This window comes from Spinacia oleracea, chromosome 2, assembly GCF_020520425.1.
Source record: "Spinacia oleracea cultivar Varoflay chromosome 2, BTI_SOV_V1, whole genome shotgun sequence".
In the NCBI taxonomy this organism is placed as follows: Eukaryota; Viridiplantae; Streptophyta; class Magnoliopsida; order Caryophyllales; family Amaranthaceae; genus Spinacia; species Spinacia oleracea.
The window spans coordinates 44974878-44978998 of record NC_079488.1 but is presented as its reverse complement, the minus strand read 5'-3'; positions in this window follow the sequence as shown (position 1 = coordinate 44978998).

Genomic DNA, 4121 nt, shown 5'->3' with positions numbered 1-4121 from the left:
GAATTGCATTTCGAATTTGGCATTTGAAATTTGGACTAGAAAATCAGGCATTATGACGCCGTTGGATTGAATTTTGAATTTGGAATTTGAAATTTGGACTAGAAAATCCGGCATTATGACGCCGTTGGATTGAATTTTGAATTTGGAATTTGAAATTTGGACTAGAAAATCCGGCATTATGACGCCGTTGGATTGAATTTTGAATTTGGCATTTGGCATTTGTGCGTGAGGCGTGTTTCAGGGTTTTGAATCAAATGGAGTGGCACTCCTAAAAGACCTTAAATCTGCGATTTTAGATGCATGAGGTTTGAATGATGCTCCTAGGGTTTTGGTTTCCTAGTTGGAGGCTAATGGTTTTGGCAAAGCTAGACCTCGAGGTTAGCCATTCACGCGTGCAAAGACGCCCACACAATGTACAAATAGCATGTTGTCACACTAGCATGGATATTAAATGCGACATGCAAAGTTCTAAACCTAAGGTCGGCCTAAGTTTTGTATGATGCAAGTGGTCGGCTTTGGGTGTCAAAAGGTACTCGACTAAGAGGCGGATCCGGCGACAACTTGCACATCCACCCAAGGACGTGTGTGTCGGCAGACGACCTCCATACTTGACATCGGGAATGTCAAGCAAATGCCAAGTTTCGGTAGGCGCGGAAATGTTCACACACTTTGGTCGGGAACCGTATGGAGAGTCATCATTTTGTTGCCCCAGGGGCTAGCCCGAATGTAGAACACATCCGTATTGGGCAAGGTAGAAATTCGTTTTGCACAAATATGGTTTTCGAAATATGCATGAAATGCCTAGAAATTGAAAATTGAAAATCGCATTTGAATATTGTATTTGAAAAGCTCGTTTTTCGACATTCGTTCTCAAGGTTTGGAAGCGTCCTTCAAAATTTAAAAATAGACTGACTCCCACTTGAAAACTTGAGCAACATGGGCAATGAGCCACTGTGCTGGATGCAGGCAGTGGCGTTTGGCGCAGGGGCCTGCGCCTGGCGTCAGACCTAGCATCCAGAACGTAAGCAGATCAGTGGCTTCACTAGAGGAAAAATCCTTATAGGTTGCTCATCAAAGGTTGCCCTTATCAAGCAAGTGCAACCTTTAAGGAAAAAAAAAATTTAAAAAAATTAATTAAAATCTGAAAATATCCCTCCCATACAACCGCAGCCTTAACCTAAGAACTAAAAAAAATAAAAAAAACATTGCTCTCTCCTCCCTGTCACAGCTCCTGCAAAACGTCCTCCTTCTCAGGTGACCGGCGAAGCCACCGGCGAAACCACACTCACGAACTCGCACCCTCTCTCCTCCTTCTCAGGCGACAACAGAGGTCTTCCTCACTCAATTCGAAGAAAAAAATTGATGAAGGCCGCCGAATTTGCACTACCAAAGATGTGGAAAATCCTACTTCGATTTTATTTGTAATTTTGATCGTCCTCTTCAATTTTGCTTTTTAATTTCGTCTGAATTTTATTTGATTCATTTTGTTAATTTCGTCTGAAATTTTTTCTGTTTTCTGCGAATTTTTTGTTGATTATGTGCGCCAAGTTATGTAGATTTCTCATGATTATTTTTGGTTATGTAATGAACAATAATTTGAGGATTGATGCAACTAAACTAGGGATATTTTAAATAAAAGATGAAAATATCGATAGAATCAACTGGTCACAATTCAATTTGGAAATGATTGATTACCTGTTTGGCGGTGTTACATTGAGCAAACTGTCTAAATGTTTGTCTTGTTCACTGTATAGGCATGTAGCTTTGAAAGGATGCACACATGAGTATTGTAGACACCTACTTTTGTCCCCATTCCCGAAAGGGAAGGTTCGATGATGAGAACATAAATCTCCACTTGGCAACGCATCTCCTATAAAATAACCAATCTCAAATCACCCTTTCATTTCAGCCAAAGCTTCCATTTATAGAAACCTGCTAAAAATAGTAGCTGCCGTAAAAGGTAATTGCTAAAAGTAGTAAGAATAAAAAGATAGAAACCTGTCAGAATTAGGTGTTGCACTCCAACATAAATCCTAAAAGAGATAGAAATTGTAAAAGGAATTCTATTCCTATCGCAATTCGATAAAAGAGTTAACGTATTAATTAAACTCATAACGAACCTAGAGTTCGTAAAGGGCCCAGACGCATTCCGTCGTAAATTGATACGCACCAAATAACTCGGATTAAGTCTCTTAATGGACTCTGTACCCTAGAGTCCAATCTGACAAAGAATTCTGCCCAGATCCTATTTTCAACGCCCAGCCCTGGGCGCCGTAATCTTTGACGCCCAGTGCTGGGCGCCGAAAATACCTGGGACGGATTCTTTTCCTAATCCGTTTCGTATTCATATTCCTGAAAATCTATCTTTCTACGCCACTTTTTCCTATAAATAGACCCCTAAAGCCGACGTGAAAAACAAAAAAGGACACACAATTCCATAACCTGAGTATTGACTCTAGCCTTAAGCCTAGCCTCACGCTGCGAAATCGATCCGGCGTTCTGTTGCAATCGACCCAAAAGTCGAACAGAACGCATCCTGTCCCTTGTAGCTGATGAATTAAGCCTAAATACTGGAACATTGCTTGGAAACCCGAGATTCGTTAAATAAAAGGAGAAATAGCAAAGCCCAGTGGTTAGTTTTCTGAGAACCGTGATGCACCTCTCAAGGGAGCGTTGTAATGTGTCCCTCATATGATTTAATCGCTTTCATCACCCTTTTATAAAATTGTCAAACTATTAACTTGATTGATCTATCACGCCTAATAAGATAATACCTTGGACAATTGAATTATCATGCTAGGTACCTTAAATCAATCTAAATAAGATAATCACGATCGATTTAGTATTATGTGTTGCATATTGCTAAAATCAATTCAGAGTAGTTTAATAGTTTAAACGCATGTCCCTTCAATTATTTATGCTGAGCTAGTAAGGATAACCTGCCTCTGGAGTTATCTATGAGCACTCCTCTCGGTAGTTACAGTCCCCCGAACTCTCAATCTCTGCCCTGCGGGTGTACGTTGAGCGATCCCCACACCAAGGATCACAAGGGAACCTATGTCGTCGTGGTCGAACATAATTGCACTCCCTTTATGTCACGGTAACCGGGTTTTGTCAGTTTTTCTCATTGTCGTTAAAAACTGAATGGCGACTCCTATATTACTAGTCGATTGGGTGTAAACTCACACGAAATCTAACTACACTTGATCTGACGACGTCACGCCCATGAGGGACGAGGTCATGCATTAGCCTCGTGCTTTTTCGACCCCCCACAAGTATTAAAGCCACTAACTGAATTAATGGTTGGTTTAAGTTAGTATTGAATATTAACTTAAACTTTTCTTATTTTCTTGCCTGATTTTTGTGTTTTCAATTAATGGTTGGTTTAAGTTAGTATTGAATACTAAGCATTGTCAGGGTCGTGTATAGATACTATCATTAAAGGCTCATGTATAGAGACTATCATTAAAGGGCTAAGATAAGATGACCTCTATATCAGAGAAGTAGGTTTTTTACAGGAAGGTAAATGCAACATATTTGAGCTCTTTGGAAGTTTCCTGTGGTCTTAAGTGATTCAATCATCATCCTAAACATTGGAGCTATTTTCCCAAAGATTAGACTTTTGTAGACAATGGTCATGTTGTTTTTCAAGTTTGATATGCCCATCATGCTCTCCTTTTTGTTGCAGGCTGTTTGAGCGAGCATTGGCGTATGTTGGAACGGATTACTTGTCTTACCCTCTTTGGGATAAGTATATTGAATATGAATATACGCAACAGCAGTGGGCACATCTTGCCTCAATATATACTAGGATAGTTGAGAATCTAAATCAACAGTTGGATCGCTATCTTACAAGGTGGGGTTTTGAATTTCTTTCCTCTGATGGATATGAACTCATAATAAAATGTCGAGAGATTCTTATGAATAATGTGGTTTCAGATGTTCTATTAGTGTGATTTCTGTCTCAGTTTGATGCCTCGATGCTGCCATTAGGTTGGAGAGCCACATAGCTGCGCTTCGTAGAATGAAGATTATGAGTAACTCACGCTAGTGCTAGGAATTTGTCTATAAAAAGTTATATTAGTGAGAATGGGGTGTAGTGTTGATCATGCATTTGGCTA